The sequence below is a fragment of the Ursus americanus genome, chromosome 9, assembly GCF_024610735.1.
Source record: "Ursus americanus isolate L20-20 chromosome 9, mUrsAme1.1.p, whole genome shotgun sequence".
In the NCBI taxonomy this organism is placed as follows: Eukaryota; Metazoa; Chordata; class Mammalia; order Carnivora; family Ursidae; genus Ursus; species Ursus americanus.
This window is the reverse complement of record NC_142135.1, coordinates 75,472,137-75,498,871: the sequence shown is the minus strand read 5'-3', so window position 1 is coordinate 75,498,871 and position 26,735 is coordinate 75,472,137. Positions and strand designations below refer to the sequence as shown.

Below are 26,735 nucleotides of genomic sequence, written 5' to 3'. Positions count from 1 at the left end.
CTAAGCATAGGTTAACTTTCTACCTGGCACTCCAACGAATGCCTTCCCAAGATGAAAGAAAAAGTGGCTAAGTTAGACTAGTAGGCAGCTTCAGTCCAGTGTGGCACCTACCTTAGGACTTTATAAGCCTAATTATGACTATGCAGACATTTAATGGCTCTCCAGGAAATGCTGTATTTTACTAGTCTGAAAATTATTCCGCAATCTAATCCTTTTCAGGTCCTTCTGAACTCTAACCTGTCCAAAATTATCACAGCAAAACAAACAAATGACTTCACTACACAAAAATGCACTCTTGGTGAGAAAGGCAAAGAGGAAGAATCAAACCAACAAGAACTACTACCATTTCCTGATGGACACTGCACTATTTTCTGTATATTATCTCATTAAAAGCTACAATAAGCCTATGAGGAAGGCATTCCCATGCCTACTTTCAAGTAGAAACAATGTGTATAGGACTAGGGTAAATACAATGCATGTGACCGTTGCTAAAGGAGCCCAGAGGAAAGTGGATCCAGGGATCCAGGAAAGCTTTCTTAAAAAGGCATGGATTGTGTAATGCAATTAAAGGACTAAGGGAATTAAAGGTTGAGGATATGGCTGGTATTAAAGCGAGAGAGTAGATGACTTAAGAAACTACATGTAGTTCGATACCTTCCAGCACCATAAGACCTTTATCCTGTAGGCCAGTGATTTTTTTTTTTTTTAAAGCCTGGACCCTTCTGAGAATCTGATATTTCTGGCCCCTCTCTCTAATTAAAAAACGGATGAATGAGAAGTTTTACATCCTTCGGAAGGATCCTGAGTTCCTACAGACCCATGAGTTGAATCTAATTTAAGAAATCTATTACATGCAACAGAGACAGCCACAGACGGAGGGAGAATTACATGTCCATTTTAGAAAGTGCAGTGCAATCTGTGTTGCTGATCTACTTCAACAGACCAGAGACCAAGTACTCGGAAAGCTGGGAAACACATCACCTTGTTAACAAGGAGCAGCGCAAAAATTTGAAGCCAGATTTCCCGGACTCCTTTCTATTTTGAAAGGAAAGACAAATACATCTGAACACAAAGCCGTAAGGTATCCAGGAAGGAGATGGTCAGGAAAGGTTTTCTGGAATAGGATGTGCGATCTGCTACAATGCATCATGTTTCTTTAAAACAAATTATTAGCTCATACATTTAGTATATAAGGTAATGATGTGCAGATAATGAAGATGTGGTGGTGGTTTCCATGTTCATGTTTTGAAGTGACAGGAAGGTACAAGCTTACACATAGTAAAAAGATACCTTAGCAACTTATGAAAATTTTCAGCAAAAAGCTGAAAACAGAGAGTGCCTATCTCTAAGGCAATTCAAGTGGTCTGAGGAAGCTGTGAATGCAGATAAAAAAAAATGTTAAAACACTGTCTCTGGATTAAAGCAACAGATGAATTGACGCTATACTCAGATTCAGATTTTTAAATTTTGATAAAAATATGCATATGCAAATAAAACGACATCCATAAGCAAATTATCTTCTAGAGCCTAAATTTCAGAGGAAGATGAACCTTAGGGTTTAAGGCTATTAAGGACTGACTGACTGTGATGCTACGTGCAAATCCCAGATTTAGCTATGCTAAAAATTTTTATTAGGATTGCTATTGCTTTTGTTGGTAAACTGGTTATACGGTTGCATAGGTTTTCAGTGGTATGTTTCAAGGCTATTTTTTCCACAAGTCCTATTGTTTTGCAAAACATTAGTAGGTGTTTTCAGATGTTATAGAAAACCCAGGACTGGACTTGTTAGGGCCTTGAAGGAATCTTAAGAAACCTAAAGGACCTCAGACCACCTCTGGAGAAGAGCTGGCATGAAAACTACAAAATGGGATGAGCAGAGCAGTGGTAGAGTTATACAGGGACACAGTTATGGAACACCAGCCGAGACATGGGGGTGGAGACAAAAGATGGGAAAATTTTCCTAAATATGAAGATGTGGTAAGCACAGTGGCAGAAGGAAGGAGAGGTGTTCAAAACAAGCAGAAAAGACAAGGAGACAAGAGGCAATGCACCCACCCACTTAAGGCACTACAAATAGTACCAAGAGCTGAAGCGCAGGAATAGAAGGCAGTGCTTGGTGAGGCTAGAACAATAAAGAGGAATGAAAAATGAAGCTTGAAGGCCACACACACACGAAGCTTGGACTTCCTCCCACAGAAATGAAGCCAGCAAAGGCTTTTTAGAGAATGAGAAACATACTGGATGACTAATTTTAAAATAAGATGTAAAGGAAAAACCAAAACTGTAAAAGGAAGAGAATATAATTATACATTATTTGGTCTGGGGAAGACAATGTTTACATAGTCAGAATAGTGAAAACACAATTGCTGATTCAAGTCATTTAACCACAACAGGATGAAAGGGAAGAGGTAGAGGGGTATGGAAGTTGATACCTCATGTGTGATTATAGAAAGTAAATGCTATCTAAAATTAATGAATTTAAAAAGAGTATCGTAGTTAGCAACGTGGAGGTAACTTCCCTACTATGAAATAGCTGAATGCATTAAGTTCGCTCTGGAGTGTGAGCCTCCAGGTGGAAACAGGTAAAGCCAGGAACTGCTATACTTTGTCTTCAGGGTATCACTTGACTTTCCAAATGGTGTACATGCATTATTTGAACAAAAGTGACAAGGAAAGCTGAAAATAAAGGAGATATGTAAATGTGTGTGTGTGTGTGTGTGTGTGTGTGTGTGTGTGTGTGTGTGTTAGACCAGAATAAAAGACACACAGAATACAATTTTCTATTTTAAGGAATAAAAATACATTTAACAGGCTACAGTAGAAAAATCAAAGAATAAAAAAAGAGACAATAATATAATAACAATTTATCATATACATAGTTTCTGATAGTGGGTGGAAAACAAATTATTATAAATTAAATTACATTTTTATAACGTTGACCAATTCAATAATAGTATGTGCATTTGTAGAAAATTTGAAAACCAATAAATAAAAATTATTCATAACCCTAATATTCAAAGAGCCACTGCTAATACTTACTTTCTAAGCATCTATATGCTTTCTTTTTAATACAATATTAGTATTATACTATATATATTATTTCAAACTTTTGCTTAATATGTCTTAAGCATTTTCATGCCATCAAAAATTCTTCCAAAATCCAAAAGTGTGATATTCCACCACATGGAAGCACCAAAATGTAATCAATCCCCTGACTGCTGGACCATGAATTTTGGATTATAATTAGTGTACCTGTGAGGAATTTGCACGTTAAAATCTGTAATAAATATTGTGATAATTCAACAATAATCCCCTAACTTGAAATATACTTCATTTTTTACAAGTAAAGCAAACACTATTAAAAAGCCATCATAGCATTAAGTCATGGAAGCATTTGCCATTTGTTAATTCTGAGATAATTCCATCTCAATCATGGAAAAGTGCCAAATACAAGTCAAGAGACCAAGGTGTAGTCTTGGTCCCAATGATAACTTTTTTGTATGGCTCTGGGCAGCTCTCCAGAACATCATTGCCTCACCTGTGAAATGAAGAGGCTAAATTCTGTGATTCCTAAGGTTCTCCCAGAGCTCTAATGTCCCTGTTATTTGGCATCAAACCCATATTTGAGTACAGCTCAGGTTTAGTTATCCAGGAATGTCTGTCCATGCTTCAGAATCTCTGTTACTTCAGTCTCATTTTTTGGTGCCCCCCTCCTGCCATTTTCTCTAACACGGAAAAGACAAAAAAATTAGGAGTGTTCAAGTCCAGCATTAAAACAATAAAAGCAAAATAAGGAATCTAAGGAAAAGAAAAGGTAAAGGCAAAAAAGAGAAGCATCAGAAAATAAAAGAACAGCTTACACAGTTATGTCTGTTTGAGAAGGAAGTTGTCATATTTACTCAAACACAATTTCACTCCTTGGCATTTTCTTTCTAGTACGTGTGTTTGGGGTACATACATTCCCATAAGCTCACCTAAAATGATCTGCAAGGTGTTCCAAAAAAAGATGATTCTAGTCTTTCCAAGTAAGATATGTAGCTTTAATGTATTTGGTTTATGGGAAGATCTACTGAAGGCCCAGTTCAATATTATGGTGTCTTTCAGGCAGCTTAGGGATATTTTATGGAAGGTTAAAGACAAGTCAAAGGAGGCAGGAAGCAAACAGATGGCAGACAGATGTCACAGAGTTGGAGGACAGAATGAATGCTGACTCACTTTCTTTCCCTCCTAGCAACCAGTGGCAAGCAGCCAACTGCTGCTTGCTGCTCCTTTCTCTGCAAAGGTGAGGACAAAGCTCAACCAGCTTTGGAGTAAAGGAAACTGTGATCCACCAGTTGAGGATGGAGAACACACCATTTGAGGGCATGAACAAAGGATCTTTCTTCCTCATGCCCTCAAAGATCTTATCATGGGAGTCATGCATGAAGGCTGCTTTGAGTGTGGAGACAACTACACAGGAGAAAAAATCTTCTCAATGATGGCAAATAGATATGATGAGACATAAATACAGAATAAGAAAGAAGAAAGAAAGAAAGAAAGAGCAAGAAAAAGCTAAGGAAGGGGCAGAACAAGTCTCCCCAAAATGTGCTACTTTGACATGCGGACCATTTTGAGCTGAAGGCAATCAAGACCCAGCATACGGAAGAAAAACTTTTACCTCCCTTTAAACTACCTAAAAGAATTTAGTTAAGGAGCTTGTCCCAAAAAGAGAGCTATTACCAAGATACAACTTTTTTTTTTTTTTAATCTGAATGACCTATCCGTATAGCAGGGCAAACATCTAATTACCAAACATCTGCTGTTCTTATCGTCCTATGAATCGCCTCCTCCCCTGTGACATCCCAGGCCCCTAGCCTACTTCTTAGCGCTTGATGGCATGCATGTAAGCCTCAACTGCCCGCCCAGCTTATCCCTGTGTCTCACTGTCTTTGTGGGGCTCCCATACATATACAATTAAATTTTTCTCCTGTTAATCTGTCTTATATTAATTTGATTATCAGACCAGCCAAAGAACCTATAAGAGTAGAAGGAAAATTCTGACAGAAAATTCACTACTCATTGTGTCAATCTTTTTTTTTATTTATTTATTTACTTATTATTACTAGTGATAACATATATATGCAATTTCCTAAGTCTCTACTACATACGGGCACTGGGCTCTATTTCTTTACCAAAATTCTATGAAGAAGCACTAACTTCATTTTACTAATGAGGAGACCAAAGTTCGGAGAGACAGCGAGACAAGCTCAGAGCTCGTGAGTATCTGAGCCACAACTCAAATTCAATTTGGCAAGCCATAAAATCCTCCTGAAACAGAATAATTTGCAAAGAGGCACCTGGCCCATAATTCAAAAGTAGATTTTTCATCCCCTTGCCTGAAAAGATTCAGATCTCCCTCTCTCTCAAGCTCTCGTTTCCTCTTTTTTTCTCCCTTTTAGTAATCTGGGTTCAAAAAGAATGGAGTAGTGGAAATAAAGCATCTAATGTCAGGTACTGACTGCAGCCTCAGGCAAATTATTTAACCTGTGATCTTCAGGTTCCTTGTCTATAAAATGGGAAAAAATAATAACCATATCGTAAATTTGTAAACAGTGAACAGTGCACAGCACATAAAGCTTCTAATGTACACATGTCCAATAAGTAATTCACTTTCTTTCACATGTGGGACAAAAAAAGACACATTCAAAACGTTCATTTTTAAACCCAAAAGACCAGGAAGGGAAAACAAAAAAGGATCAGTTCTGAAATCTAGTGATCACCTAGTGACTTCCTTAAGACAGAACTGCAGAATGAAAACGTAAATCCTAAAGTTAGAGGTGTCAGGAAAAAAAAGCCAAGGAACAGTGAATACAGAAGCAAAAGGAAAATTATACCCATTCACATTAAGTTGATTGAGAGAGGTTAATATAAAAACAAAATAAAAAAGCAAAACAAAACAAAAAAACAATCCAGTGCCTCTGTCATGCTCTGGGCCACAAACTCAGCCAAGAGGCCTAAATTAGGACCAGCTGCCCTCTGCATTCACTTACACAGGCTCAGGCAGCAGTCAGGTACTGAACCTCTCTTTGGTAGCTTACTAGCTAACTTCCAGCTGTGCTAATTTTCTCTAATGGAACATTTGTTACATAAATAAGCAAAAATTAGCTGTCTTCTATAGTTTTCTTTGGTTTGACACATGTTTTCTGTAATAATAAAGATAAAATAAAATGAAGATAAAATAAAATATTTAAAATATGCATCACACTTGTAAAGGTGTTAGCAAGCATTTAATAAATGATGATTAAACATAAAACACTGTAAGAGTAACTTCTAGCATTCTACTTCAGGACATCCTTTCAAATTCTAACATACCTAACAGCTACAAAAAGTGAAAGTATATTTTTCCTTTATAGTCCCTTGTACCCTGGAATCTTCACCTGATCAGACAGTTGATAAACCACTGTCTCAAGATAATTAAAGAGTATCTGCTCCCCAACCCTTCAATTCACTACTACAAATTGTTTCCAGTAACAAAAGAAAGTTCTGTTGGAAACAAGTAGGCCCTATATTTTAATATTTGGCAAGTTTAAAGATGCCTCTATTCATAGATGTTGACTTTTCAGTCATATTCTCAATTCTATTCCAGTCTTGCATCCTATGCCTTTTCCTTCTCTCCACCTTCCTCCTCATTCTTTTAATTTTCCTATTATCCTTGCCTGGGGCAGTGAAGATCAGCATAAACTCAAACAAGATGGAGAAACAGTAGGAGATAGCTCTATAGGAGTTCAAGGAATAGGCTATAAAGGGATGGAAGAATATAAAATATTTTTGAAAGACAAGATGAGACATCTTAAGCTGAAATTTTATCATTTTGAAAGTTACAGGATTTCATATACCTCCAATGTCTCCTCCACTCCTTTTACTTAAAGATCTGAATAATGACCTCTTCAAAACTGTATTACTACACAATCAAGCATGTGTCATTATCCTAAACAGTCACACCCATATATTACAAATGCCCTCAATATGCAAAGTTCCATGTATCTTTGAGCTAACAAAACCATCAGAGATTAACTGCCTCAGATTTTAGGATTATTGCTTAACATCTTCAATTTTTCAAGAAATATAAGACGTGGGGCGCCTGGGTGGCACAGCGGTTAAGCGTCTGCCTTCGGCTCAGGGCGTGATCCCGGCGTTCTGGGATCGAGCCCCACATCAGGCTCCTCTGCTATGAGCCTGCTTCTTCCTCTCCCACTCCCCTGCTTGTGTTCCCTCTCTCGCTGGCTGTCTCTGTCTCTGTCAAATAAATAAATAAAATCTTTAAAAAAAAAAAAAAAGAAATATAAGACGTGCTCTAGTAACCATCCTTAACACTTAAAAAAAATTCCTTAAGGAAGCTACAGCCAAGAAAAACCTTTCAAACAGAGGAGTTGTTTACCTCCTGTAACTCAGGAAAAGTCTGAAGCAGAACACTGAAATGACAATTGAGCTTTCTGGTTTTAGTCCGTTAAGTGACAATGTTCTTAGGAAGTAATGAAATCAATAAGAAAGCACAACAGACAAACATACACATTTTTGGCTCCTCTTGGGTCACGCTTTTAAAGCTGGCCCTATTTTATTTGAAAAGTTTTGAGTTCACAAAGAACAATATTCAAATAAAAAATAAAACAATATTTCAAAGCAAAATTCCATACTTTGGGAATATGGATGGTCTGTATCTGTTCCCTTCCACTAGTATATCACAAACCAAAACATGAGCTCACACGAAAGATACTCTTTCTGCATATTATTGTACTGTGGAATGCAAAGACTGGCCTTGTCACACTATATGATTTTAAGCAAACTGTTATCTTTCCTGGCTTTGGTTTTTTTCACCTGGGAGATACTGTCACTAAATCAAATTTTCTTAATGGCACCTGTAAAAACTTTAAAAACATCTAAGTGTATTTGCTATACAAAGAATGTAAACAGGTTAACTAAAAGTTTTTTGGCCTTATAAAATGGCATCTTTCCAAAGTTCATGATGATCATTTTATCTATGGACAGACAGAGCAAACTATATAGAATAAAATATCTAGTTGTACATCATTCTTAATTTTTCAGTGCTTCAACAGCAACTCATATAATTTCATTAACTACCCCGAGGCATTTACACAGGACAGGTGGTATTATCTGCACCATGCAAATGGAAGAATACCAATTGAGAAAGAACAAACTATTTGTTCTAGATTTCCCACATAATACAAAGATATTTTGGTCTTATTCATAGATCTAATGGCATTCACTACCACTAATATTCACATTACCAGAAACAAGAAAACACAGCAACTAGAAATGTAAGTCTAAGACCTTTTGAAAAATACACACACACCACATTTGATATTAATACCTTCATCCCATTTATTGGGACAAATAACTCTATCCCTATTTTTACTCATGACCCAGAGAAAGTTTAAGAAGTTCTTTAAAATAAACTGTAATCAGGGATGCCTGGGTGTCTCAGACAGTTAAGTGTCTCCCTTCAGCTCAGGTCATGATCCCAGGGTCCTGGGATTGAGTCCCGTGTCATGTCGGGCTCCCTGCTCAGTGGGGAGTCTGCTTCTCCCTCTGCCCCTACCCACTGCTTATGCTCTCTCTCACTCTCTCAACTAAATAAAATCTTTAAATTAAATAAAACTGTAATCATAAGATCATCACCATAATTCCATAGGCTTTAAAATAATTGCCATGAAGCACATCTTAACTTTTAAATGATTATCTGTCATCAATAGTTCTTTGTATCAATAAAACTCATTTGGAGAACTCCATGCAAACTAAACCACCAAAATGCTGTAAAAGCTTATTAAACTATAGCCAGTACCTCCCTCCAGGCTTCATTTAACAAGTTCTTCCAGCAAGCTGAATAAGACCCAGGGACACTGAGGATAGAAGGTCAAAAAATGGCTTCAGTTCAGTTCAGTGCAATAGACAGTCTTTGTTCATGGAAATTAGTCTCTTAAACAGTCTTTGTTCATGGAAATTAGTCTCTTAAACGGTTCGTGTATTAAAAAAATATATATACTTAAAAATTACTTTCAATTTGACTACAATAAATTCATAGAACTGAAGGTTTTTAATAATGTAAGGAATTATTTCATATTAATTAGACTGATGGTCAAACTGTGTCCTGAGTATAATTATGGTTATTAACAGTACACATTAAAACACTAAACACCCTCTGGACAAAGTTACTCAAAGCAATTAGACTGCCTTACATTTGGATATTTTTAAGTTTTGCACAAAAAGACTTCCATTTGATTTCCTTATTCAATTAACAAAAACTGATCACCTATTTTTGCCTCAGGAACTATGATAAGCATGAAGGATTCAGAGACCATACTCCAGAGGCTAAACTCAAAGAGTTTTCTTGGGAGGTAAGAAAAGCAGAAGAGCTCACTTCATTTTTACAGATAAAGAATTGAGCCCCAGCAGCTGCTTTGTCCAAGATCACACAAGTTAGAAAGAAAGCCAAGTTTTATATGTCATTTTATAATAATCTAGATAAGACAAAATCTGTTCAAAACATTAGAACGTTTAAGGCCAAAAAGACCTAATTTACTCCTTTTCGATTTCTTAAAATTGAGCAGAATGCTTCTTTTAAAAAGAATTTTTTATTAATTTCAATATTTAATTACTGGTAGTAAGCAATATTACTAAAACCTGACTCTATGACAGCTCATTGGGAGACTGTAAGGGAAAAAAATGCCCAATTTAAACTATTACAGAAAACATAATAATTAAAAGTTAGATAGCTAAATCATTTTCTCTTACTTGAAGCTATTCATTGTCTTCACAGGAAAGTTTATGAATTATTATCAATCTCTAAACAATAATTATATAACAATGTATTAAATATATCTAGACTGAATCCACACAGGTTATAGTGGTGAGTTACAACATCAACCAATGTAAAATTCTGGTCTGAATTCAACAGGATTTATATCAACAGGAATATAACAATTTTACTTCACTCATTTGCTAACCTTAGATTATTTATAGATTAAATACTAGTATATCAAATTATAATGATTTCATATCAAGTTATAGATTCATTATTGAGTTACATTCTAATGGAATGTTTTCCAACATAAGCAAAAATTATACATAAAAGATCAGATAATATAGTGTTGATTCTAGATTGGAACCCTAATTCTATAAATTCTAGCTATGTTAATATTAATAATAATAATTACCTCACAGGATTCACGTGAGAAGTATCCGAGATGATGTATGTAAACTGCCTGTAGTCCCTGGTCATGTACCAAGTACTCAATAGGTGTTACCTGTTTCTATTAACACAGGCCTACTTCATCCTCTCACAAAAGAACATGTTCCCATCTCAAGAAACATTTGTTCAATGTATAAAAATCTGTATCTAGTAATAATATATAATATATATGAAATACTTCAGATTTTAGTTGCCAATTTTCATTAAGATCTCAACAGTTCTATGGTGTTTCTGAGGGAAACCAAAGCATGGAAAGATGGGGAAAGACCATGGGGACATATCTTGAGATGCTGGATGGAATTAGAGGAATCAGTATGAACTCATTATTTGACTTGGAGAGCTGTGTGTGCGTGTATATATATATATATATATATATACACGCACACACACAAATGCACGTACACAGAGAAAAATACAAAGCCATAGAAAACACATATACATACATACTTTTCCTTGTTTATGAATGCCTAAAAGATAGACAATGATTCAAAAAAAAAAAAAAAAACCCAAGCTCTTCTTGAAAAGGTGAGTAGGAAAACATGTTTTGCATTTTTATTTGCTGCATTTTCCTATCTATTAATAGTAATCTCCCCATTCCCCATTCTGCAGACACTAGGGTGTCCACCCTTTCATCAGCAGCAGGGACGCTGGCATCTCTGCTGCAGTCTTCTCTGCTCCCAGCTCTCACAAGCATCCTGGGCATCTTCGACAACTATTCAAGCCCCAAAAATACAACCATCGCAATGCCTTAAACTCCAAGGACCTATTCACTCACTGTCCAATCTCTGTATCCTTATTTAATTCCACAATCACATCTTACATCTAATTTGCCCATTCTTTTTCTACCACTACATTTAATCTTCAGTGTCACTAGTGCTACAGCAAAGGTTTTCCATAAAAGACCAAACAGTAAATACATTAGAATTTGCAGGCTTTAGTTTCTGTTAACAACTACTGAATTCTGTGCCCTATAAGAGCAAAAGCAGCCACAAACAACATGTAAATGAACGTATGGCTATGTTCCAAATTTTTTATTTATTCATGAACACTGAAACTTCAATTATATATAATTTTCACATATTACTCTTTAAATTTTTTTTCCAAACATTTAAAAATGTAAACACCATTCTTAGTTTGCAGACTATTCAAAAACAGGCAGTGGGCCAGGCTAGGCTCATGGGCCATAATTTGCTGACACCTATCAGGATCACTTTTGCAAATACTGTTAAGTATAAAGAATTACACAAAGGTTAGTAAAATGCCCAAGAGATCTTAAAAATGTGTTCAGAAAGCCAACCTAAAAGCAACCTAGGCATGTATACTACATTTTCTAAATCATTCCTGTGAGGTACAGACCTAACTAGCATAGGTTACAAGAGCTTTTTTGACCCTTCTTTTTTTTTAACGATTTATTTATTTGAGAGAGAGAGACTGAGAGTGGGAGAGAGCATGGGGGAGAAGGGTCACAGGGACAAGAAGACTCCCTGCTGACCAGGGAGCCCGTTGTGGGACTGGATCCTGGAACTCCAGGACCATGACTGGAGCTTAAGGCAGTCGCTTACCAACTGAGCCACCCAGGTGCCCCAGCATATTAATTCTTTATAGTTGAAGTACTGCGGCAGTTGCAATAAAATGAATAGAATAAAATGAGTCAAAAGCAAACTATAGCTTTCCCGGGCTATCCAAAAGTAGAGTGTTCCTATGAAAACTTTCCTAAGCCAAACTGGCATAAAGCAAAAGGTATCCCCTTGCTTTCCGATGCCACTTTGGTTTAAGAAAGACCTACATTAGTATGGTAATGGCACTTTTCCTAAAAGTAAAAATCCTCTATAGATTTCTTTCAGTTAATGAAAACAGGTACTAACACAGGTCTTTTGTAAAAGCTAAATGGCACAATGCAACCTTTCAGATAGTGGAAGATACCTATATATTGATAACATGTGAAAATGTGAAATCTCATTCTAGAACTTTAAAGTTTGTAATCCATGAGACCAAAGGCATAATCCATATAGTTTTCTGTGCATATAAAACCCAAACAAAATACACCACTTTGATATTTGTGAAAAAGTCAAGAAAAATAATAAACTGTAAAGAAGAAAACCTCTAAAATTATCCAGTTCACCCTGTCATGCATGGGGCAAACTAGTTGTTCAAGGTCATACTAACAGAATTCAAGGGTCCAGAGTCTTGGTTGGGTTTCTTTCCAATACATTGTAAAATAAAAAAAGTGACACTTTTCTGAGATAACATGTGCTTGTCTACTGTTTCTAAAACAACAAAACCCTCATATTGTTAAAATAACACAGGGAAGAAGTGTAGAGTCCTTACTAAAAGTGTAGACAGAGCTGCTAATTTTCAAGCCAGTGTAGTAAAAAGAAAGAAGCGTGTTCAAATATTTGGTCCAGGGACTAGAACTCCATTTTGATATTTAAATGTGAGAGAATACAGGAGGCCAACAAGAAATAGTCAAGATCAGTGACTGGAACAAAATATAGAAATAGCAATTGGCCTTTAACTCAAAAGGAGTCTACCATCATTTTAACTGGGAGAAAGGTTTAGAATGGCAAAGGGAGCAAAGCAATGAAGATAGGTTTTAAAAGCAGCAGCAATTCACTGCCCTGATTCTGCCAGAGACAAATTAAGTACAAATCAAAAATATTCTACTTGCAGAGAGTAAATGATGGTTAGCAGGGGATGGGGAGTGGGGGATAAGACTGATGGTGTTTAAGAGTACAAGCTTACAACGAGCAGTAAGTCATAGAGATCTAATGCACAATACAATAAAGACAATATTGTACTATAATTACATAGTATGACAAATATTGCTACAATACAATAAAGACAATATTGTACTATTACATAGTATGACAAATATTGCTACAAAGACAATAACATATGAATGTATCAAAGTAACACATCTTACACATTAAATTTATACTGTGTCATATGTCAAATATATTCCATAAAAAATAGAAAAAAAATTCTACTTCCTGTATCAATTCTTACTGGGTAACGATCAGCCACAGCATGAGCAGATGGTGCCAGAGACACTGCAGGAGAAAAGGGCTTTGCTTCTGGGTCTGGTGCACTGCTTGGCAGGCTCCTGCAGTTCTTAAGGGTTCTCCACCAACACACTCCTACAGGGCACAACAGCCAGCAGCTTCCCCCAGCGCCCTCCCTTGGATGGTTTGCAGAAGACAGCCTTCGGTAAAACACCTCTCTATGAACATCTTTCCCCTGGTACCCAAAAGCAGATTTCTGGCAATTCCATTAAGGAGTCACCACAGCAACTTCCTTGCTATCCAGTGAGCCACACATCTTCTCAACAAGGTCCAGATTTCAATACTGGGTGGGGCTCTTCCTTAGGTACTTAATCTTGGCCTTTAGGGGTAGAGGCTAATCCTTGTATCTTTTTCCATATTCTTTATTTTTTTTTAAAGATTTTATTTTGAGGGGTGCCTGGGTGGCTCAGTTGGTTAAGCATCTGCCTTCAGCTCAGGTCATGATCCTAGGGTCCTGGGATGGAGCCCCATGTCAGGCTCTCTGCTCGTCGGGTAGCCTGCTTCTCCGCCTCTCTGTCTCTCATGAATAAATAAAATCTTTAAAAAAATAAAATAAAGATTTTATTTTGAAAGAGGGCAGGCAGGAGGAAGGGGGAGGGAGGTGGAGGGAGAGAGAGAATCTCAAGGAGACTCCATGCTGAGTGCAGAGCCCAACTCAGAAGCTTGATCTCACAATCCTGAGATCATGACCTGAGCGGAAATCAAGACTAGGATGCTTACCGGACTGAGCCACCCAGGCGCCCTATTTTCATATCCTTCAGAACTCTCGTTACTTACTAGCCAATCCTATTAACACTTCTTTACATCAAACTTTCCCTGTTCATATTACCCTGTGTGGTTTCTCCTTCCTGTTTGAACTAGACTGATACAGTGCTGAAAACCATTAAGATGACACTCAGGTCAGTGAGGGAATGAAGAGCAAGCAGACAGGCAATAAAATGAACTGTGAATACAATAGATACTGATATGCTGCCAGCCAAAACATCCACAATCCCTTGGATTTGACTTAAACTGCCATGTCCTGAAAACACTCTTGGTTTTGGTGTTTTGTTTGGTTTTGTTTTTAACTTCTAAGTATTTGAGTGTGTTTTATCTTAGTTTCATGGCAAAATGTTGTCACCAGCTTTTCTGTGCTATGAGAGCTGTCCATCCTGATCACAGAGGAATGTTAGATAGCCAAGTGACTAAAAGTACTGAGGGCAGCAGCTGCCCATTCTGCCATCTTAAATTCCCGCTCAGGATATCCATCACTGTCAAACTTTTAGAAAGCAAGATGGCTTAGTGGCCTCATCTACTGGGATCAGCTTAAACATGAGCTTGTTAAGTGAAGTACATGATCCTTCTGATGCCCATTTCCCCTCTATAGACTTTAATGATTATTAGCACACCTGGAAAAGGACAAAATAAAACCACTGAAAAACTCATTAAATTTCGTGCATGCATGGTAGGCAAACTAAAAATAAAAACCCACAAAGTAATAAAGGAGCAGATTAACAGTAAAGCCAAATTCTTGAAACAAATGCCGGGGATAAGTAATGGTAAAGGTTACCTTTTCTTGTTAGTGCCATTTCAAAGTAAAAGAAGAGAGCAACAAAAAATATTTCTTGGAAAAAAGCAGTCCCAGAGTTGGAGAAACATAGAAGGAAAACTAAAGATATAAGCAGGCAACTAAAGAATTCAACAAATTTACTGTATCACTCATTTAGCAAAAAACAATTTTGGAAGAAATCAATAATAAATGACACTAAGCAAGCCACGCCTACTTTGCTACTGTACTACAAATGCAATACACTGGACACCAAAGAGAGATAATTGCCAGAAAGACAGCCTTATATATCTTTTTTTTTTTAAGATTATATTTATTTGACAGAGAGCATGAGAGCGTGCGCACAACCGGGGGGAGCAGGAGAGGGAGAAGCAGGCTCCCAGCTAAGCATGGAGCAAGCCCAATGCGGGGCTCGATCACAGCACCCTGGGATCATGACCCAAGCTGAAGGCAGATGCTTAATCGACTGAGCCACCCAGGTGCCCCAATAGCCTTATGTTTCTATACGGTATTTGTTTTATTTTAAAGTGTGATGGGTTGGAAGGTATATGTGTTTTGGAGGAACAAAAATACTTTCAAGAATAGTAACGTGTAGCAACTTCTCTTATCCCACTACCTTACTGTAATTTCTCCAAACGTGTTTTACAGCTGGTGAGCCTAGGGTAGAAATTCATTTATGTGTATTTACAGGGAATGCACAGTGAATGCACTTTCCTACTAAAAACAAAGCATACGTACAACTTCTTCAAGTACAAGATTCTTGCCTCCCAACTGGAAAGACTCCACGTGGCAAACTGACAAGGATCCCAGCTTCTTCTCTGCCAGAAAAGCAATGTCATGGCTGTTAATATTGTCCCTGCCTTTCTCCAACATAATTGCTTCCAGGATTTTAGGACAGGTCTGTATTTCTCCTTTCCCCTACTCTGCTGATTCAAAGTCATCCTCCTCTTTAGCACAGATTTCCCAGTGCATTTAATAAGTTTCTAGATTATTTTCACAGGGAAAGGGTTCCTGCCATCACTTCGAATTATATTCAAACCCAAGAACCTTCTTGAGACCCCACCTCTCAAACTAGCTACTGTATTCAATTACTCATATTCCCTCTTTAGTGAAAATCCTATTCTGTCACTATCCTTATCAACGTCAATTAGATTACTGTAACTAACTTCACTTTGGTCTTCATACCTGCAGTTTTCCCAAATTCAGTAGCATCCTATATATCACTCTGATTCACATACCCAATATAACACTTTTATCATTAAAGAAAAGAAGCAGCTCCAAAAATTCAGAGGTGCCTCCAGGCAGCTGCAAAACTGAGACGAAATCCCACCTGGCAGGAGTTCAAGGCCATTATCATTTAAACCCAGTAGTACTAGTTTTATCAGTTTTATAAATGTCATCTTAGTATTTTGTGGGGGAAAGGGATTGCTTAGCAATCATTTCCCTAAGGGATCAAATGGTCTCAATATACTTACCTATATTAGTTTTCTGTCATTGCCATAACAAATCACCACAAACACTAACAGCTTAAATCCATACAAGTTTACTATATTACAGTTCTAGGGGTCAGAAGTCTGACAAAGGTCTCACTGGGCTGAGATAAAGGTGTCTGCAGGGCTGCATTCCTTCCTGAAGGCTTTCACGGGATTTGTTCTCTTGCATTTTCAACTGTCCATCTACTTCTTTGGCTCATGATCCTTTCATCCATCTTGAAAAGCCAGCAACGTCAGGCTGAGTCCTCCTTACTCTGTCTCCTTCTTCTACTTTTAAGAAACTCTGTGATTACCGTAGGCCTATCCGGAAAATCCAGACTAGTCTTCCTAACTTAAAAGTCAGGGGATCAGCAACCTTAATTCCCCTTTGCCCTACCAGGTAACATATTCAACAGATTCCAGGGATTAAAACATGAACATCTTTGCAGGGGAAGGGGCATTACTTGTCTACTACACTACCCAAATTTTATTTGCCCTCTATCTCCAGCAGAGTAGGGAATCAAACAAACCCAACTTAAACGTGTAATGTGCAACCCAAGTCTATCCTCACCCATCCTACTTTTCCCCCCAGATACAGGAAAGGAAATAAGAGATCACAAAGATAATCAGTGCAGAGAGGTATGCTCTCATCCCTTGATAGAACTTGGAACATTTTCTCTTATATATAATTTGTGGTCACATTCTTAAGACAGCACAAAGTCCTCTAACTGAATCGATAATAACTATACCATACACTAAGTGTAAAAGAACCTTACAAAGACCCTGAAATTCAATTTGAAATACCAACTGCAAACACTGTAACATATAAAACCATCAACCTTTTGGTCTGGTTATTATCAAGCCATGTAATCATTTTCTTTCTTACAAAATATATGCCCAGTCTTAATTACACCACTGGGAAAATTATGCCTAAATTAAACTTGAAGCTTAAAAACTGATAAGGGCTTAGTACTGCTTAAGTCTTGACCTTACTTTTAGAAATGTGGAAAGTAATTATGTGGATGTATTCTGTGTGCTTACAAAAATTCAGTTCAGCATGAGTAAGACGCTGTACATGATAGTCCACACCTTTTCTTAGCTGTTGGTACCTGCCAAGATTTATAGCAGATTCAAAACTGTCAAACTTTAATGTAGTATTATTCCAGATTGGCCTCAAGAGGGAGCAGCATCCTTTTAAAAACAGACTGCCCCGCAGGTAAATGTTTTCAGTGCATCACTAAAAATGAATGGAAAGACACACTAGCCAAAAAATAGGAAGATATTTAGGAACAGGACTTGATTTTAATAAAGCTCTACATAACAGAGGGCACTAATGGATACAGAGGGAAGCAAGACACAGAAGTCTCTCAGAATTAACTACAGGATATACCACCCTTGGGTGGTAACATTCTTGATAATCCTTTGTTTCTCTATCCGTATTTTCTAGTTTTTCTATAGTGAATTCTTACTGTTATTGTATGAAGGAAAAAAAGCAAAAACAAATAACCTTTTACTTATTATTTCTTTTTTTTTTTTTTTAAAGATTTATTTATTTATTTATTTGACAGAGAGACAGACAGCCAGCGAGAGAGGGAACACAAGCAGGGGGAGTGGGAGAGGAAGAAGCAGGCTCATAGCGGAGGAGCCTGATGTGGGGCTCGATCCCAGAACGCCAGGATCACGCCCTGAGCCGAAGGCAGGCGCCTAACCGCTGTGCCACCCAGGCGCCCCTTACTTATTATTTCTATAGCAACTAGTAACATGCATGTTAAGTGACCAAAAGAGAATCATAGGTGTACAGAATCATAGGTGCAAATGATTCTAAACTACATAAATCTAAACTATATAAAGTACCATCTAAAGTATATACAGTACCACCATAAAAGGAAATGACATATCTATCAAACATATAAAAACTAATTTTTTAATGCAAATCAGAAAAATACTCAAATCGCATATTTAGGACAGAATGACTGAAAAATGACAAAGAAAACATTTGACTATTCAGTAAGCCATATGGTACCACTTAAGGGAAAAAAAAAAAAAGCACAAGTTGCACAACCTTAAATGACTTGTCAGGAGTAACCTGATAGACTGGCTACAGAACCTCAGTAGCTGCTACGCTTTACACAACAATACTCTGTATTTATAGCACCCTTGGTCTGAGAGAATCAAAAGGCATTCACTATTTACCCTGTATCCCGTCATCACCTTATTCACTTATTATTCCATTCAATTCTGACTTCCATAATTCTTACCACTTGTTACTCAAAAGGATTCCCAATGACATTCTTAAAAGGCATGAATATGTTATTTCTGTTTATATGTAAAAGTCTGAAAGGATTCACACTACACTATTAAAAAACCATTACCCAAACCACCCATGAGGAACAGATGTAGAGGGGGAGACTTGCTGAAGAAGGAAATTTTAATTTCATGCATTTTAGTAATTCAGATCTTATCTTTGAACATACAACAATAATACAATAAAAAAATTAATGACCACATAAAATATATTGCATTGTAGTCCATGATATTTCCTTCTGGATGACACAGGGAATTTAGTTCATCCTCTGAACAGCTGTATTAAATATATTGTTAGAGGCCACAGTCCCGGAGACCAGTTTCCAGATATCAAGGATTATTTCTCAGCACCAAACTTCTAAATACATCCACACACCTTTGTCCAGAGCAGACAACTGGTCATGGGAGCTACCTATCAGCACTGCCATCCCTGGTCTTCCAATTCAACAGCCAACTATGAATTTTAGCAAGCATTTTTGCGTGATTCTCCATTTCTGCCTTCTCTCCATTCACTTAGCTGTTAATCATTACAAGCCAAAAAAGATATCCATTTTATTCCCCACCATGAAACATCCATTTTAGCTTTCAAGCTTTATTTTCCCCTATAAGGAAAGAGCTGCTACTTTTTATTTCTCTTCCTTCAAAGTGTTGCTTCAATGGATATAATGGTAAAAAACTGAAACCATCTAAATGCCCACCAATAGAAAATACGGTTAAATTCCTATATATACAATCTATATATGTAAGCTATATATAGCAAATACATTGAGGCTGCAAAAATATTTTTTTAAAGAATGAAGTTTTTCACCTACTAACATGGACTATTAGTGATAAATCAAGTGAAAAATGCAAGTGAAAAACTGCAGTGTACCTCATCTTTACGTAAGCAGAAAGAGTACTTATTCATATTTATTTGCATATAATAAAAAAATAGTATCTTCTATATCACTCCAGAGATGAATGGCTATCTCCCAGTGGGGAAAGTAGGAGGCTGAGGAGGAGACATTTCCAGTTTATAAAACATTTTGTATGTTTAAAATTTGAACCATGTGACTATATTACCTAATTTTAAATCAATGAATTATTTTGAACTTCCTTAAAACTTTTATCTTCAGATTATTTGTGCCTGCTGTTAATACTTAAAAGTTGAGAGCGGGTAGACTGACAAATTAATTACCTTGAGAATCAACCTCACTCCGTTATAATCATGCATTTTAGCATTCCAAAAGAAACCCCAAATGTCTGCCCCAACATCACCAAGATATCCTACCTTGGTGTAGGATATTTCTAACAGCAAGCATTACTGTATTTAATAAAGCAATAACTACTTATTCAGTTGCTAAAATGTAACACAATATAGGATGCAAAGACAGACATAAGAGAAATATAAAATTGTAAACTCTGCAATGGTAACCACTAACACTGATGGATTCAAATATGTCTGAAATTTCACATGAACTCTTCAGGACACAAAGAGTTATGTGTAATTTGTGTGAGGGCATTTCAGCTAATCATATAGTTGGAGATTCTTGATATCACCAAAAGGCAGAAAATGACACTGCAGTATAAGGAAAGTTTCATTCTACCTTTCATATCCATATGAGCATAGAAGAAACTGAGGCCAAAGAATTATGGTACATTGCAATTCATTTGAAAATGTGTCTTATTCAACAACATGGACAAGAATTCAAATATCAAACCATTAGTTTTAAGAATTAGTAACATAGATCGGTGCATATAGAAAAGCAAAACAGCATTTTTTTAAATAAACAACTTACCATAATTACCTAGTAATCAATCTGAAAATAACTCATTTGATAGCCTACAACAAGACAATCTGGTTTTGTTACATACACACACAATTAAAAACTTCAGTGAAATACTGTGTCATCTAGCAACTAAAATCAAATACTACTTAAATGCCATTAAAGGAGTAGTTGACTACTGATCATTTTCATATTCATTCACGTTTATTTCCTGAGCATCCACTGGAAGATACAACAATAAGATATGGTTTCTGCTTTCAGGCATTTTATAATTCAATTATGGTTAGAGTAGTCAAAAAGAAATTCAGAATAGAAAGTTATCATCAAGAGGTTAGCAACTGCACAAATAAGAGCAGACCCTACCACCATGAAAACAAAAAAGAAGGGGCTCTAGGGAAATATTGTGAATGAGCTAGTCTTTTATTTGAAGGACTTCAGGAAGCAGAGATAGGAGAGGGAGAAAATTCCAAGTGGAGATGCATAAGACACCAAGAGTTTACATTCCTTCTGTTCCAGAAAGAATGTAAACACAAGTCTGAATAAAACAAGAATTAAATTTGAGAAAGAGCACTGAGGACAAATAATGGAGTTTTGAAAGGCAACACTGAGGATCAAGGACTTCGTTCTAGAGTTATCAGGAGCCACTCAGTGGAGGCATGGTGTCAAGAACACAGACTTGGAAGACATGTTTGGGATTCAAATTCCAGCTCTTCTACCCACTAGCAACCCTCCAGGCTCATGAAGTCTCAATTTCTTCATCTGTAGAGTGGGAAACTATTTTGAGGACCAAATGAGAACAAAGCATTCAGCATAAAGGCTGACATAAGAAACTATTAGTAAGTGTTTTTTGTTCCATTTGCTCTTGTCAGGCAGAGAAAATATGATCAGGACTGACTTTAGGACAATTAATTTGATAGCAGTATGCATGATGAATGGCAAAACCCAGAGATTAGGGATGTCTTATTAATGGCAGTTGAGGCAACGGGATTAAAAGTATTTTGTTTCGGGGAAAATGGAAAAGCAGCAGGAGAACCTGATTCCTGAACCATAATGCAATAAAATGACAAAGAATTTCTGAGAAAGGGGGAGAGCAACAAATCAAAGTTGACCTTTGATTTTCAGCCCAGAAGACTAAGAAAATGTTAAGATCATTAATATAAACCAAGAAAATGAGGGAAGAATTAAATTGCAGAGGAAACAGTTTAGTTCTGAATCTACGGATTCAAGATTCCAAAATGACAGTTACTTACAGAGTTTATCAAGGAGAACAACAAAAGGCAAGTCTGAAGCTTAGGAAAGACAATGAGGCTGGTGATGAAGAACTGAAGCTTCGGCAGGGGAGAGAATGAACAGTGGAAACCATGGGTGTGCGTAGGACTAGAAAGGAGAAAATACAACTCTAAAAAGAAGTGCAAACTCAATCTAAAGTGACACTTGTATATAAGTGAGATGAGAAAATGAACAAAGCCACAACAAGGTACAAGTCTGAGGTGCTGGCTTGTGGAAGTTACAAAGAAGACAAGGTCTTGCCAGCACTTGGTGCTCATAGTAACTCAGATTATAAGCAAACATGATGATGTGACTACTGTAGGTTTTTAAGAGCCTGCAAGTTACTAAAAAGTGTTAATTATTTCGACTCAACCCCGAGCAGGACACAGCTAACACAGAATAATTATAATTAGATATTTTTCAGTATCTCAAAGCTCAAAATTTAAACTACTAAGTCATCTTGCTTGACATCCATCCACACATTTGACTCTATTAGATTATCTACTATTTGAGGAGACCCCCCCCCCCTTCTACTTAAGCCAGCCAATTCTCAGGTTTTCTCCATTCTACTTTGGCTTCCCTTTCATCTCAACTAGCTTACATATATATGAATATATGTCGCCAAAAAAGACTTTCAGGCTAAACTGCAAAATAAACTTTCTATTTCTATCCATCAGATTAAAGATCTCTTACTAATTTTTGAAAATACACACACTCACTGTTGGATTCCCCACCCTTCAACAGCCGAAAACTCAATAGATCTTAAAATACTCCAAAGACTTCTTTCTGGTGCCGAAACATTTTTGTACCCAAAACTGTAAAACCCACCCACATTCAATGTTAAATCCAAGAGATAATCAAGAGTAGATATGCCACTTAGATATGAATCCAAATACCATCCTTAACAATTACCAAGAATAAAAACTCAAATATTTTCCTATATGTAGGTTTCTTCTCAAATATACATTACAACTGATACTTTATTAACTTCAGCATTTGCCCTATTTCTTTAAAATACACAGCCATCACATATGCTGGCAAACCAAAACAGATTAATATACCATAATATTAGGAATTATACTTTATTAAATTGTTATGGTGTATTTTTTTAAGAGACTACAAAATACTAAAAATGAAATAAACACACTTTAATCTCTTTAGGGCCCTCTTTGTATTCTTTTATTACATTAGTTTACTAAAGCGCAACTGGGTTCATAAAAATGTTAAATGAGATTATCCATCCAAGTTTGTAAAGAATAAAAGTGCCTGTAAGAGCTCCAATTCACTATAATATCCAAATTTACCATGGCATCAAATAGAGTGACTAACACAATCCCTCTTCTTCTTGGTTAATGGCACCAGCTCAAGAAATATTTTAATAATACAGCACAGAAACCTCATCTAAAACAATACCACAGTTTCATACTATTTATCCTTTAGGCTATTTTTCAATGCATGATTATATTCAGGTCTCTATTTTGTAAGGAATACCTCCAAGCCAAAAGAGGGAAAAACTCCAAGATCAACAATTTTATAAGACAGTTTTCATTAATGAAAGGCAGCATGGCAGAGCAGAAAACACAGGTTCTTGGCTTAAGCCTGAGTCTAATGCAGTCACCACCACTAAAAAGGTGATGAGATCTTGAGCACTTGAATTAATCTCTCAGAGTCTCTGTTTATTAATCCTTAGATTGGGGAGAATGCTACCTATGTTGTTAGAGATAAACAAGAAAAAGAATATTACTACCGACAACTACAACTAAAATGCCATAGATATCGTGGTTCCTTTTAAACATTGCTCCCCAAATAATTATACAATTGGACCTAAGATTTCAGGCTATATATATATACATATATATGCTTAGAACCAGACTTCTTTATGATTATCTCACTCGGTTCTATATTTTCTCTGGAAGCTAGCAAGAAGATGAACACACAGTACATTTTTAATAAATACATGCCAGTGATTATATCAACAAAGCCTCCAGCTCTTCTGCCCACAAAATACAAAATATAATAGGGATTTCCTAGCTTTCTGTCTTAGTTAATAGTAAGCAGTGCAATATCACCCTTTCACTTACAGCTTACTCCCTATGGTCTACTATCAAAATATTTAGCTCCTGGCTGTTTTGAAGTTTTGTTTTTTAGCCTGTCTAAAATACGAACTTCTAGGCCACTGGCTTTCTACCTTTTACCTTAGCTTCAGACATGAGCAGGTTCATGTTTAAGGAATTGAATTTGTTTTCAACCGACCATACAGAATTTAAATTTACCTTGAAAAATGCACTTACCAAAAAAACAAAAAGAAACTACTTTAGTAACTTGCTTCATGAAGTCATCCAAGCCTCCTGTAAACTACCATAAGCTCTGTGTAAACATATTACTTAACTTGCCTAATATTTAAGTATCCCAATCTGGCTTTAGACAATCTGAAAGTTTTGCCACATTATGTTTCAAAATAATAGCTTGTAGCCCTTTTTAAAAGCTATTTAATAAAAGATTATAGAAAAACTGGAGACAATGTTCAGCAATAAAAAAACACACATGGTTTATGTAGCTTTTAAAAAGAATTAAGTATTAATAAAATGGAAGAATATCTGTGAGTATCCCTGGCCAATGAAAAGTATATACTATATATGATCCCAATTTTGTTTTTAAAACATACTTACACGCATAGAAAACTCCTGAATGGCTAAATACCACACTTGTAGACAGTTACCCTGGGTACTAAGAGTGGAAAAATGGGGGGCGGAGGTAAGGATCAGACGTCTTCATTGTTTAGCTGCTTAATTTTTTTCTTAAAGAGCACGTAGTACTTTTGTAATTAAAAAAATAACTAGGAGAAAATAACATTGGTAAAAGCATACTTTCTCCTCCGTACCCAAATTCTTCTACTGTGTAACTTTAAAAACATAGTTACGATTTCTCAGTTTTAAAAAAGAAGACATACAAAAACACAGTACTGTAAGTTAAAAAAGAAAAATCTTGGATTTGCAAAATTACTCCCGCTGGTTCTACTCTTGGGTCCTCTCTATGCCAGTGTTTGAAATACCCTAAGGACGGGTACCATACTTAAACAGTAGTAAACGCTCAAACAAAAAAACAGAAAGTAAGAAAATGTTAGCTCCTGCTCTAGCCTCGTAAATCCCTTCCCAGCCTCAACCCTCAAGGCTTCCCCGAGCCTACGTAGGCTGGATTCTCTTCCTTCAAAATCAAAACAACAACAGAAAGTCACGGGGTGGAACTGAAAAGGCCCGAAGGGGCCCGTGGGTGTCTTCGGACCGCAGCGTCGGGGAGTCCTGGTCCCCGAACCCAGGTCAGAGACCAAGGACCGTCCGCCCCAACCTCCCATACGCTTCGACCCCTCCAGACTTCCTCAACCGCCCTGGACTCCCGGCCCCTTCGACCCTTCCGACCCCGGCCCCGAACCTCCTTCAAAACCCCCAGCCTCTCTCGACTCCCCAGCTACCAACCCTCTCGAACCCCCGCCTGACCCCGGCACGCTCCCCAACCCCCCCGCCCGACCCGCAAGACCCCGAGTCCACAGGCAGCGGCGTTACCTGCGGCGAGGCTGTCCGTCTGGCCCGCCGCAGCGACGCGCAGGGTCAGGCACTAGGACTCGGCGGGCTCCGCGGCAGCCCGCCGCCCCCACCGCCACAACAACACTGCCGCCAGCACCGCCGCCGCCGCAGCCTGGAGGAGGGGCGGGGCCCGGACCGGCTGCTGGGGAAGCCCGACACTCGCGGCCTCCGGAGTCGGCGGGAACCTGGGCATGCGCAGACAGCAGCGGGCGCAAAGACCGCTCTGGGAGGACGCCGGAGTCAACAAAGCTTGGGGGACGCCCCCATCGGCTCCGCCCCCACAGGAATCGCTCCGCCCCGACGCCCAAGCAACGCGAGGTCTTGAAGAGACCTGGGGACGGACCTTGTTGGGAGAGATCCCGCGAGAACAGGGCCTCAATCTCCCAGCCCCCTTCCCGGCGTTAGGACACTCAGGGACTGAATAGCTGCTGAGAGGCGGTCGCCGGTATCAGAGCTGGGATTGGGGGTGGAGGCTTCACCCGAGGAAGCTGTTCTATTCCGCGGTGTTTCGGAACAGGGCATCTAGGTGTCGGAGCATCTTCGAGGGTGCTTCCCCGCGGGGTAACTATACAGAAAATTTTGTGGAAAGTGCTCCCCGATTTAACTGAAGAGCCAACGATTTTTCGCCAGATCGTGCCACTGTAAAGTGTCCGCTCAGCATCAGGAAGTTTCCCCAGCTCCCGGTGTTAACGCGTCCGCCGTTTGGGCCCTCGCGTTTCCCTGCGTTCTCGGCCTGGCTCGGGAGTTGATCCTGTTCCCATAACTAACATGCGTGCAATACTCAACAAATTGAGTACCTAGAACCGGTGAAGATGTGTGCCAAGCAAGTTTCTCGTGGCTTGCCTACCCATCCCATAGCCCATTACCAGAAAGGGTTTTGAGGGAGAGGGATTAGCAGCTTGAGAACGGGAAAGGAGACCAGGGTCTGGAGAGCTGAGAAAATGTTGTCCCACGAACCCAGGCAGTAAACACGCTAGCCACAGTTTTCAGTGGGATTTAGTATGCCTAAATGCAGTATGTCTTCTCGTAAGTACAGTAATTTTTGTGCCAGTGTTCTACTTTCTTACTCAAATCTTTCAGTGTATGTGCCACTCCCGCCCACTAGCAGGTTTGCATTGTTTGAATTTTAGTCGGTTTTGATTTTCAGAAGTGTTAGTGGTTGTAGGCTACCTACCTTTAAAGGTACCTGTGGTAAATTAGAATTAAAACATCTTTGATGCCCAGATTACTGTTTCCCACCATAGCTGATTGTGTGCAAGAGTGGTTAAATAATATATTCTTAAAAGAACAGTCAAGGTCAAAGCTGACATTGCGAAGTAAGAGTTTTGCAAATGAGGAAAGTTGCTGCTAAGGGTGGTCTGCCAGCAATCCAACAACTTTGTGTTATTTTAATGAACTTTGTTTTATTTAATATGAATGCAAATACAGTGGACATTTTGCTCCTAACTGCAAAATCTCTATTCACTTGCCTTCTGGGTTAGAGCCCTTG

At 37.9% G+C, this 26,735-nt stretch overlaps 1 protein-coding gene and 1 long non-coding RNA gene across 7 annotated transcripts in view; one reads left to right on the top strand and one right to left on the bottom strand.

Moving 5' to 3' along the window:
• The window catches only part of PCMTD1 (protein-L-isoaspartate (D-aspartate) O-methyltransferase domain containing 1), a 61,071-nt gene extending 35,636 nt beyond the window's left edge, over nt 1–25,435 (bottom strand). For 2 of the 6 annotated variants that reach the window (XM_045789100.2, XM_045789098.2), the window contains exon 1: nt 25,226–25,364. The gene's annotated coding sequence lies outside the window, so the exon portion shown is untranslated. Of the gene's footprint in view, nt 1–3,538; nt 3,698–24,334; nt 24,488–25,225 lie in introns of those variants that run through there. The other 4 variants (XM_087864882.1, XM_045789096.2, XM_087864881.1 and 1 more) reach the window with 4 other exon arrangements.
• Nucleotides 25,436–25,518: 83 nt separating this feature from the next.
• LOC148109499 (uncharacterized) overlaps nt 25,519–26,735 on the top strand; it is a 35,097-nt gene continuing 33,880 nt past the window's right edge. Inside the window, exon 1 of the long non-coding RNA XR_015725846.1 lies at nt 25,519–25,807. This is a non-coding gene — a long non-coding RNA (uncharacterized LOC148109499). The remainder of the gene's footprint in view (nt 25,808–26,735) is intronic.